This window comes from Pleurodeles waltl, chromosome 10 (assembly GCF_031143425.1).
Source record: "Pleurodeles waltl isolate 20211129_DDA chromosome 10, aPleWal1.hap1.20221129, whole genome shotgun sequence".
Taxonomy (NCBI): Eukaryota; Metazoa; Chordata; class Amphibia; order Caudata; family Salamandridae; genus Pleurodeles; species Pleurodeles waltl.
The window spans coordinates 509,001,824-509,014,594 of record NC_090449.1 but is presented as its reverse complement, the minus strand read 5'-3'; positions in this window follow the sequence as shown (position 1 = coordinate 509,014,594).

Here is a 12,771-nt window from a genome sequence, read left to right as displayed (position 1 = left end):
AGATGGAAAGGGTACTGTCACCCAACCTCTCATTGTCATTGTGAGCTGTTAAGAAGTTATCATAGTATGTAGCTAGGTGGTGCCTGCAGTGGTGAACAAGGTTAGAGTAATCTGATTGTTTAGTAGCATGGGGCAGATCTCTTCAATTATTTCATGCCTATTGAGCTTGATATGGCTGGTTTATGGACTGGTACAGTACTGAGTAATGGACAAAACCCATAGCAGGTGTTAAAAGCGACTGTGAATAATTAAGCTGTATAAGTTAGTTATTATGTAAAGCGTATGTACTAAAACTGTCTGCCAGCTGCTGAGTGTCATACTGTTAGTATGTTTAGGGCCTATAAGGTTTATATATTGACATTACTATATAATAACAATGCTAGCCATATGCCAGCCCTAATAACATCATCTGGATACAGAAAGAAATGTGCTGGTTTGCCTCTTCTGACAGCGCCATTCACAATACTGATCTATGCAGTGTTAACAGTCTGCCTATGTGTGTGGCTGCGCTAAACACACCTAACACTGCGCTGTTCACAGGGCACCCGTGGTTGACAGCGCCCTTCATGTTAGTGAGCTCTGCAGTGTTTACAGTCAGCATATGTGTCTGCACAAATATTAAAGAAATCAGATGTGTTTACAGTCTGTGTGCTTACACAAGTGACATCCATATAGTGCTGTGTGCACAATTTGTGCGTTTACATTATGCAAAAGGTACAGATGGTGCACAGATTACAGTCTCTGCCAGCGAAGTCAGAGTTAACTGTTTTTACAATAAGTACTCTCAGACTTGGACCACTGCTCTGTTCACAAGTATGAGGGACTCCTGTTTCCGTCTTCAGTCTCTTGGGCACAGTATTGATAGCAGTGGTTTTACAATTAATTTTTGTACACAAAGTCCATAGCATTATTGACAAATATCAAAAATACACTGCTTACAAACTCTGTATACACTAAGCACACATTATTAACACTGCAGTGTTGTAGTCTATCTGCCTACAAAAAGACCTTCACAAATAGTAGGCTTCCCTGCTGCCTGTATGCAGGGGCAGTTCGTCCATAGGGACATGGGAGGGTTAACTCCCTGACCTCCCCACAGCATCACCTCAGTTCATTGGGACAATCTGAGGTTGTGTCATCTGAACTGCGCAAGTCAGATTGGGCGGTGTTTTCACTTTGGCCAGCCGGACATGTGCCGTTCAGACTTCTGCAATTAACAGATGAAAGGTAGCTGAGAAGCAAAGGCAGAGCCCCATAGGTCTCCGGTGGAGCGCTGTGTTTGCCTGCTCCAGTCAATCGTAGCACTGCTCTTATGCTGTTTGGCAGTGTAAGCAGCAAAAGAGCAGTGCTTGGATTGACTCGGATGCTATTGGTTTGCAAGCAGCACGAGGCAGGAGGAACTTTGGATGTTTTTGCAACTGAGCATGTGCTGCATAAGATCATCAAATAAAGTAAGTTTATTTTTCAAGGTTTTAATGCTACATTTGATGTGTCCCACCACATTTCAAACGTAGCAGCCACCACTGCATGTCTGCCTGCATTTACCATTTTCTATCAATAACCCAGTGTCATAGACTCTGTGCCTACCTACACTAAACATGTCACAAACATTGCAGAGTTAAGTGACATACTCCATGTTGAAGAACAAGGAATGTTTGCAGACGGTGTGCCAACCTCCACTATCAAACCTTGCAAACAGTGCAGTGTTTACAACGAGACTCCATTTTATAAGCATGTGGGGGATGTGCCCATGAACAAGCCCGCACAGACACAGCGGAGTCCAAGTGGCTTTGGCACGGCTTGTTGTAATATTTCACTCAGATCTGCACATACCGCCCTCTCCAGTCAGCTCCTGTTGTAGTCCACAGTCTCTAAAATAATAAAAACAATTTTATTGGAGAGCAGACACCTAATAACTGAGGCTTGAATCTCAGCTCAGCCCAGAGTTTAGGGTGAACATATTATACCTGAATCAGTGTAAAGGGAAACATCATAACCTTCTGTACACAACAGGGCATTGTACATGGTCGCCGCTCATGAGCAGGTGGAGCACAGACAGCCTCGTGAGTTTCTATTTCTTTTGTTACTATCAGCAAAGAATGTTGGGGTGAGAGTTTGTAATATTCGCTGTTCATGCCGACTCGAGACAAGGGCGGCCCCATAACAATCTTTGCCGGGCGCTCGTCTCGAGAACCGGCATGTGTAGAAAAGCGTTCGTCGTCTGTTTGAAACAAAACGTTCTGACACAGAGTAAACGATGTTTCGGGCAGTCGGTCAGGGTGGTCACACGAATAAAACCCATTTGAAGACATTATGGGCTCCGTGTGTTCACATCCAGTATATTAATGTGGCGACAAGCGGAGAAACCACCCATTCATCAAACCTCCGCTGCAAAATCAAACTGGGGTTTCATCCAAGCCACAATCGGAGGTTAGAGCGCTGTGCACAACTTGATTGCATTTCTCAAGGCAGACTTCGCATCAAGTTTGGAGTGGTGTAGTCACAATTCTAAAAAAAAAAAAAAAAAAAACAACTAGAGCGCACATAGAGTGCAAGTTATCCCAGTCTCATTGTAGCTGCCATTTTTATTTTGTGTTGTTTTGGATACTTTTGACTGTGGAGAAAGTGTTATACGATTTCTGAACACATTGCATGTGCCAAGTCATACAGAACCAAGTTTATAAAATGTGAACAGTATAAAAAAATATTCAGCTGCTACATTGGATGTCTAGGCTCTGATTTATATTGTTTTTAGCTTTTTCTTACTTAAAATAAAACATCTGTAATTCACAATGCAGCCTGTGTCACTTCCACCACCGTTCTTGGAAACTCCTGGAGACCCTCCAATCCAATGGAACCGTTGGTTTGACGCCTTTGAAACAAATTTGGGTGCACTAGGTGCAACAAGGTTCAGACCAGAAAGGAAGAAATTCCTTTTATTACACTCGTTAGGTTTTGAAGGCACAGCAACTTTTAAACATCTAACAGACGTACCTGTACTACAAGACGAAGATCTTGATGAATTTCAAGAAACTGTAAAGAAACTTCAAAACAAGGTTCAAGATACCTCCACGTTTAGTGGTGTCCAGACATAAATTCTTCAAACGTTCACAAAGGTCAAATGAAGATATAGACATGTTCATATCTGCATTGAGGATATTGGTGGCTGAATGCGAGTTCAAGAATTTTTGTGCTCAACTAATTAGAGATCAATTCGTCTGCCACTGCACTGACAAAAACATTTGTCACAAAACATTTGACTTTGGGGACCCCAATACTCAATGACTGCATTAGAATAGCTAAGAGCATAGAAACCTCAGTTCGGCCAGTAAAAGAACTTGACGGCAAACCTCAAGAACATGTCAGTCCTGTCTACAATAGGGAGGAAAACTCTAGGTTCACTGCAAACATGTCGCCTCTTGCTCTGATGGAAGAGTTTCAAGATGAAAATTGCTTAGTTGCTTCTATTGAACTGGATGATGCTGGTCCATGCTCTGAGGTAGAATGGATTTCTGCCACCGGCAGTGATCCTGTTTTGAGGATGGTCTCCAGGTATACCTACAGATTTAGATACATTTCTATCTAAGTTTGTTTCTTATTGTAACTTGATAGTCTTTAATGCTGATTCTATGTCTCTGATGATCTTTTGTATGTGCTTTTTTTTTGCTTAAATTTGTTCTCTCACACTAGAAGTGAGTTAGCTTAGTTAATAGTAAAGTATATGTATTTGGGTTTAAGTATTTCCTACTACCTCTTAAAGGTCTTACATTACATGTGAGTGAGCTTACATAATAGTGAAATACTTATATACAGACACTTCTATATGGCTATCTCTTCGAAGTTTTACAGTAGATGTATTTAAGTAGTATATACGGTTGAGTGAGTATTTTAGATTGCACTTATAATCTGAGTGATTTTTGTTATAATTCGCTTCCTTTTGTTTTGTGAGGAAAAGGAAAACGCATGTAATATTCGCTGTCCCTGTCGGCCTGCGACATGGGCGCGCGATAACAATGTTTGCTGGATGCTCATCTTGAGGACTGGCATGTTTAGAAAAGCGTTCGTGTCAGAACGTTTTGTTTTAAACAGACGACGGAGTAAACGACGATTAGACAGAAGCGTCTGCTAGCAGCAGCTGTCTGTCAGGGTGGTTTCTCACACCAATAAAACCCATTTGAAGACATTATAGGCTCTGTGTGTTCACATCCAGTACAGCGTTGTAGTCACTTCTGGAGATGTGTGGGTTTTGGTGATGGGCAGAGGGATGTACATCAGAAATGCTGTTTGTAATGTAGGTCGTAGTGGTGGAATTGCAGGAAGTGTCAAATAGTCGAAATGAGGTGCACTGGAAGAGCTCTCTGAGGATCTTTGTGCTGGATTAGGAGAGTGTAACACATCAGAAATGAAGTACAGCAAAAGATGTGTGTGTGACTTTGGGGGTTATTACAACTTTGGAGGAGGTGTTAATCTGTCCCAAAAGTGACGGTAAAGTGACGGATATACCACCAGCCGTATTATGAGTTCCATAGGATATAATGGACTCGTAATACGGCTGGTGGTGTATCTGTCACTTTACCGTCACTTTTGGGAAGGATTAACACCTCCTCCAAAGTTGTAATAACCCCCTTTGTGTTTTCCATGCACCTCAATCCGACATGCACCACTGCTAGCTCATCAGTGCATGTCATGGTGCATGTCAGAATGAAGTGCACTGGGAGAGCTGTTTGTGGGTCTTCGTGGTGAAATAGTGAAAGGTACTGCACATCCGAGAGGAGGGGCATCAGAAGAGCGCTATGCGAGTATCAGCGTTTCAGTAGTAGAGAGAGATGCATATCAAAATTGATGAGCATAGGCAGAACTGTGTGTGAGTCCTAATGCCAGATTAGTATCAGGTAAGGCACATTAGGATCGAGGTCCAGTAGAAGAGCTCTTTGTGGGTTTCAGTGCTAGAATGGAAATGGATGCTGTGCTTCAGAAATGAGGTGCATTGGAGTGTTTCAGTGGGGCTCAGTATTGAAAAAGCAGGGGTGCTGCACCTCAGAAATACAGTGCATCATCAGAGCTGTTTGAAAGACTGAGCACTGGAACAGAAGAAGAGCAGCACATCACACGAGGTGCATTGACAGAGCTATGTGAGAGTGTCCATTCTGGAACAGAAGATAAGTGGCACATCAAATGAGGTGCAGTGGCAACGCTGTGTCAGAGTGTCTGTTCTGGAGCAGAAATTAAGTGGCACATCACATGTGGTGCATCAGCAGAGCTGTGGGTGAGTGGCAGTTCTGGAACAGAAGATAAGTGGCACATCACATGAGGTGCATCGGCAGAGCTGTGGGGAGCATCTTGACCCTCGAACAGAAAATGAGCAGCACGTCACACATGAAGTGCATTGGCAGAGTATATATATATATATGTATGGAAAATGTCACTTACCCAGTGTACATCTGTTCGTGGCATGTTCCGCTGCAGATTCACATGCTGTGCACTGTTCCTGCCATCTAGTGTTGGGCTAGGAGTGTTACAAGTAGTTTTTCTTCGAAGAAGTCTTTTCGAGTCACAGGACCAAGTGACTCCTTCCTTTCGGCTCCATTGCGCATGGGCATCGACTCCATCTTAGATTGTTTTCCCGCATAGGGTGAGGTAGGAGTGGTAGAATGAGAATAGTAAAGATGTCCATGCAATGGAATAGATATGTATGTACATAGTTTAGTCAAAAGGAATGTTTATTTACATATATACAGTTTTCTAACTGCAACTTAAACGGCTACAGGCTCCCGGGGAGGTGGGAGGGCGCATGTGAATCTGCAGCGGAACATGCCACGAACAGATGGACACTGGGTAAGTGACATTTTCCGTTCGATGGCATGTGTAGCTGCAGATACACATGCTGTGCATAGACTACAAAGCAGTAATCCTCCCAAAAAGCGGTGGTCAGCCTGTAGGAGTTGAAGTTGTTTGAAATAATGTTCTTAGTACAGCCTGTCCTACTGTGGCTTGTTGTGTTGCTAATACATCTACACAGTAGTGTTTGGTGAGTGAACGTATGAGGTGTGGACCACGTGGCTGCCTTACAAATCTCTGTCATTGGTATGTTACCTAGAAAGGCCATTGTTGCCCCTTTCTTTCTAGTGGAGTGTGCCTTTGGTGTAATGAGTAGTTCTCTTTTAGCTTTTAGGTTATAAGTCTGTATGCATTTAACTATCCATCTGGCTATACCTTGTTTGGATATAGGGTTACCAGCATGGGGTTTCTGAAATGCGACGAACAGTTGTTAGGTTTACGAAATGGTTTTTCTTTGTCTATTTAGTACATTAGAGCTCTTTTTATATCTGCAGTGCTCTTTCTGCTACTGAGTCTGGCTGTGGGAAGAAGACTGGAAGTTCCACTGTTTGGTTTAAATGAAATGGTGAAATGACCTTTGGTAGAAATTTTGGATTTGTGCGGAGAACCACTTTATGTTTGTGTACTTGTATAAAGGGTTCTTCAATAGTGAAAGCCTGTATTTCGCTAACTCTTCGTAGTGAAGTGATAGCTTCTAGAAATGCCACTTTTCAAGTTAAGAATTGGATTTGACAAGAATGCATGGGTTCAAAAGGTGGGTCCATGAGTCGTGTAAGTACAATATTAAGATTCCACGAGGGTACTGGTGGTGTTATTGGTGGTATGGTCCGTTTTAGTCCTTCCATGAAGGCTTTAATAACTGGTATTCTAAATAGTGATTTTGTGTGTTTAATCTGCAAGTAAGCAGAGATTGCAGTGAGATGAATTTTGATGGAAGAAAAAGCAAGATTTGCTTTTTGTAGGTGTAGTAAATAACCCACAATGTGTTGTATGGAGGCATCTAACAGTGTGATGTCGTTTGCTTGGCAGTAGAAAACAAACCTCTTACATTTATTAGCATAGCAATGCCTTGTGGTAGGTTTTCTTGCCTGTTTAATGACTTCCATACATTCATTTGGAAGATTTAGATAGCCAAACTCTAAGACTTCAGGAGCCAGATTGCTAGTTTGAGCGTTGCTGGATTGGGGTGTCTGATCTGTTTGTGTTGTGTCAACAGATCTGGTCTGTTTGGGAGTTTGATGTGAGGTACTACCGAGAGGTCCAACAGTGTGGTGTACCACGGTTGGCGTGCCCACATTGATGCTATGAGTATTAGTTTGAGTTTGTTTTGACGGAGTTTGTTGACTAGAAAAGGAATGCGTGGGAGAGGGGGAAAAACGTAAGCAAATATCCCTGACCAATTGATCCATAGAGCATTGCCCTTGGACTGAGGGTGTGGGTACCTGGACGCGAAGTTTTGGCATTTTGCGTTTTGTTTTATTGCGAACAGATCTATGTCTGGTGCCTCCCATTGGTGAAAGTATTCTTGTAGTATCTGGGGATGTATTTCCCACTCGTGAGTTTGCTGGTGATCTCGGCTGAGATTGTCCGCTAATTGATTGTGAATGCCTGGAACATATTGTGCTATTAGGCGAATGTTGTTGTGAATTGCCCAATGCCAAATCTTTTGTGCTAGGAGGCATAGTTGTGATGAGTGTGCCCCCCGTTTGTTTAGGTAGTACATTGTTGACATATTGTCTGTTTTGACAAGAATGTGTTTGTGAGCTAGAAGAGGTTGAAATGCTTTTAGTGCTAGGAAGACAGCTAGCAGTTCTAAGTGAATTATGTGTAGTTGATTTTGTTGACTGTTCCATTGCCCTTGTATATTGTGATTGTTGAGGTGTGCCACCCAATCATTGATGCATCTGTTGTGAGAATGGCGTGAGGCACAGGGTCTTGAAAAGGCCGCCCTTTGTTTAGATTTACAGGGTTCCACCATTGAAGTGAATATTGTGTTTGGCGGTCTATCAACACTAGATCTTGGAGTTGACCCTGTGCCCATTGTTTTGCAAGGCACTGCTGTAAGGGCCGCATGTGTAGCCGCACGTTTGGGACAACTGCGATGCATGATGCCATCATGCGTAGGAGTTTCATGACAAATCTGACTGTGCAGTGCTGATTTGGTTGTATGTTTGATACCATGGTTTGGAATGATTGTACTCTTTGTGGGCTTGAAGTGGCAATCGCTCTTTGAGTGTTGCTCCCAAGTATTGTTGTAGTTGGGATGGTTGCAAGAGTGATTTTTGGTAATTTATAGAGAACCCTAGTGTGTGTAGGGTATCTATTACGTAATGTGTGTGATTTTAACACCGTTGTTGAGTGTTGGCTTTTATTAGCCAATCGTCGAGATATGGGAATACATGCATGTGATGTCTCCTTATATGGGCCGCTACTACAGCGAGGCATTTTGTGAATACTCTGGGGTCTGTTGTTATCCGGAAGGGCAATGCTTTGAATTGGTAATGTTTCCCCTGTATGACAAACCTAAGGTATTTTCTGTGAGATGGATGGATGGGTATAAGGAACTACGCATCTTTAAGATCCAGTGTTAACATGTTTTCTCCGTGTTTTAGTAAGGGAACTACATCTTGTAGTGTGACCATCTGGAAGTGTTCTGATTTGATTAATAGGTTGAGAGTCCTGAGATCTAAAATTGGTCTTAGTGTTTTGTCCTTTTTGTGAATAAGGAAATATAGGGTATAAACCCCTGTTCCCTTTTGTTCGTAAGGTACTAGTTCTATGCACTTCTATTTGTAACATCTCTAGATGTTGTGCCGACAGTTTGGGCGCTCTTGGGGGAATATCTGGAGGAAAATGTGTGAATTCTATACAGTAATCATGTTGGACAATTGATAGGACCCATGTGTCCGTGGTTATGTCTGACCAATGTTTGTGGTAAAGTGTTAGTTTTCCCCCCCACTGGTGATGTGTGTTGGGGAAGGATGACGGGCAAGTCACTGTTTGTTATTGGTGGCCTGCTTAGTGGGCTGAAATTTTCCCCTGGACCTTGGGAATTGTCCCCTGAAGGACCCGCAAAACTCCCCCTCTGGTATTGGGATTGGTAGGTGGGTTTTGCTTGAGAGGTGGATGCCTCTGAAGGCTGTTGTCTGAAACCTCCCCTATATTGCGGTTTCCTGAATGTCCCTCTATATTGGGACGAGTAGAGCGCGCCCATGGCTTTGGCCGTGTCAGTGTCCTTCTTCATCCTCTCGATGGCTATGTCCACTTGGGGCCCAAACAGTTGTTGCTGAATAAATGGCATGTTCAGTACTGCCTGTTGTATCTCAGGTTTGAACCCTGAGGACCTTAGCCAAGCGTATCGTCTAATTGTGACTGCCGTGTTCACTGTTCTTGCAGCAGTGTCTGCGGAATCGAATGCAGAACGAATTTGATTGTTCGATATTGCCTGTCCTTCCTCTACCACTTGTTGAGCCCGTTTTTGATATTCCTTGGTGAGATGCTGGATGATATCACTCATCTCGTCCCAATGAGCTCAGTCATAACGTGCGAGGAGGGCTTGAGAATTTGCAATACGCCACTGATTGGCAGCCTGTGACGCCACTCTCTTTCCTGCTGCGTCGAATTTCCGACTCTCTTTATCTGGAGGTGGTGCATCTCCCAATGATTGTGAGTTGGCTCTATTTCTTGCAGCTCCAACCACTACAGAGTTCGGGGGCAGCTGTTGTGTGATGAACACTGGGTCCGACAGGGGTGGCTCGTACTTCTTTTCCACCCGCGGTGTGACAGCTCTCCCCTTCACAGGCTCTTGAAAAACTTGCTGAGCATGTTTAAGCATGCCTGGGAGCATAGGCAATCTCTGGTAGGAGGCATGCGTGGAGGCCAGGGTATTAAAGAGGAAGTCGTCCTCCGATGGCTCTGAGTGAATGCTAACATTATGGAATGCAGCAGCACTGGCCAAGACTTGGGTGTATGAGGTGCTATCCTCCGATGGAGACGGTTTTGAAGGGTAGCACTCAAGGCTATTGTCCGACACAGGAGAATCGGCGAGGTCCCAGGGGTCTACATCTTCTTGCGACTGCACAGTGTGTGTGGGTGACTGTGCAGTGGACGTGGCAATAGGTGACCCTGTCCTTTGTGGCGAATGTGGGGGAGAAAGTTCTGGTGAAAAAAAAAAAAAAGGTTGGTGATTTTTCCCTGGCTACTTTAGCTCTTGGCTGATCAGTCTCTGATTATTCCTGGAAAGCCAGTTTTCTCTTGAATTTGAGAGGAGGGGCAGTTTGGATCTTCCCAGTATCCTTATGGATCTATATCCTTGCCTCCGTTTGATCAAACTCTTCAATTTGAAGTTCCTTCTCAAATCTGTGCCTCTCTTTTAGCTGCTTAGAGAGCCCATGTTCCTCGGTGTACTAGGCCTTTTTCAGCTCCAAAGCCTGTTTTCTAGGCACCGAAATGCCCATGCTGATAGAAGGCCTCGGCTCCGAAAGGCTCTTTCGAGGCTTTGCTGACTCGACAAGTTGGTGTTGATGTTTTTCGACGCCGGGTTCTTGGCTCGAGTCGGAAGACTTTGGCACGATTTTGGCCTTTTTTGGTGCCGAAGGTGTTGCTTGGTCACCGCTTTGTTTTTTGTGGGTCGAGCCATGGCCTTCAGGCAGTGGCGTCCCCGAGGCCTTATGTTTATTAGGCTGACTGTGGGCTTGGGTCGGGGCAGGCATACTCACTTGTTGGCCTGCTGTAGGTGGTCGGTCTCAGTCGGAGTCGTCCGAGTCCGATCCTTGAATGGAGATAGCTATCTCCTCCTCTTCGACGTTGAGGTGTTCCGAAGTTTTCGACGCCATCTGCATCCGTCTCACCCTCCGATCCCTCAAGGTCTTCTTTGATCGAAAGGACTTGCAGGCCTCGCAAGTATCTTCTCTGTGCTCTGGTGACAGACACAGATTACAGACCCGATGCTGGTCTGTATAGGGATACTTAGCGTGACACTTCGGGCAGAAACAGAAAGGGGTCCGGTCCATTAGGCTTCGACGACGTCTGTGGTCGGGCCGACCAGGCCTCGGCTGGGCATGGAAGCCCCGAAGGGCCACCAAAACTGTGTCTCGTCGGTGTCGATGCAAGATGTTTCCTGATCGCAAACAATACCGACGCTTTTCGAGGATTTTTAGTCTTTTTCCGGTTTGAATAATGGAGCGAAGAGGAACACGTCCGAACCCGATGGCGGAAAGAAAACAATCTAAGATGAAGTCGATGCCCATGTGCAGTGGAGCCGAAAGGGAGGAGTCACTCGGTCCCGTGACTCCAAAAGACTTCTTATAAGAAAAACAACTTGTAACACTCCGAGCCCAAAACAAGATGGCAGAAACAATGCACAGCTTGTGTATCTGCTGCTACACATGCCATCGAACATATATATATATATATATATATATATATATATATATATATATACATATATATGAGTGAGAGCCACAGCACTGGAACTGAAGATGTGCTGCACATCACACAAGGTGTGTGAGTCTCAGCAGTAGAACTATGACTTGGTGGCCACTGTGCTAAAGACTTAATTATTAGATTGTGGTTTGGTGCTGACAAATGGTCGAAGTTCCCAACCGCAATTAGTAGAAAGAATAAACAATTGCTTGGGCACTAATAAAATATCATGTTCCTTGATTCAACATTAGAGTGACTTCTGCCCTGCACCACTAATGATAGGCGTGTTGATTATGGATAAACCTGCACCCTTCCCCTGCAGAGGACAGACGGCAAAAAAAACAAATTGACAAAGACAATAGGTCTCGCATAGAACTATTAGCTTTGCCAATGCTTTTGTTTAATATGTGTCGAATGTAAAGAAGGTGAAACAAAAATCGTCCCAAAACCTTGTGAAGTCAGCAAGGCCGGCAAATTAAACAGGCATTTGCAATGCAATAGGTCAAATTCAGAACTGGACATTCCTTGTGACATAAATTGGTCAACCCTGTCTTATAACTTCATCTTTTCCTGCCATATAATGCCAGTGGCCCAGCATTTAACTAGAGCACTCCCATTTACCTTCTTCCTCTATCTTAAAACATATACAATTATCATATAAACCTTTATCAGAAATAAACGTTTGAAATTAGAGTGTAATGCTCAAAATAACATAACAAAAGTATAATTTGGGACGAATTAGCGGGTGAAAGGAAAAAGGGAGTCGGGAGTAAAGATGTGGAGGACTAGTGGTGTAGTAACTGTGTCACGGGCTCTGGAGTAAGAAAGTAAATGGTTGACTGGAATTTGGGTAGGAAAATAACACAGTAATTGGAGTTGAATGAGTCTGTAGGTCTCATGCCCCGGTGCCACTGCACCTGTTGCTCCATTGATAACTAGGCTTCAGGAGGGAAAGCAGATCGGGCAGAAAAAGAGAAGCGAAAGGAATACAACAGACAAAAGGAAGGAAGAGAAGGGGTCACAAAAAAATAAAAGAAAGGAAAGAAAGAACGAGAAAATAAAAACACAACTAAGAGAAGAAACAGCAAACGTGTGAGACAAAAGAAAAAAGGGAAGGAAGCTAGTGAACGAAAGAAAGAGAAAAAATAATGAAAGAAGTGTGAAAAGAAAGAGAAAAATGAACATTAGAGAAAAAAAAGAGATGGCCAGAGAAACAAGCAGTGAAAGAACCAGAGCATGTATGTACTGACACATTTCCCTTAGACACAGAACGGGAAAACCACTTTGACACTTCAGGTCCCGACAAGTAACTTGTGGCTTCCACATACAGATGGGAAAAGGAGGGATTTATAGTAAAACGTGAATTGACAGACAAAGATACGAAAAACACCAGAGAAAGGAAGGAAGAAAGATTAAAAAAAAAAGTGAAAGGACACATACCAAGTCAAAGGAAAGAGCATGAGGATTCTAAGAGTTGGAAAGAGAAAAGTGGGTAGAAAGAAAACATTG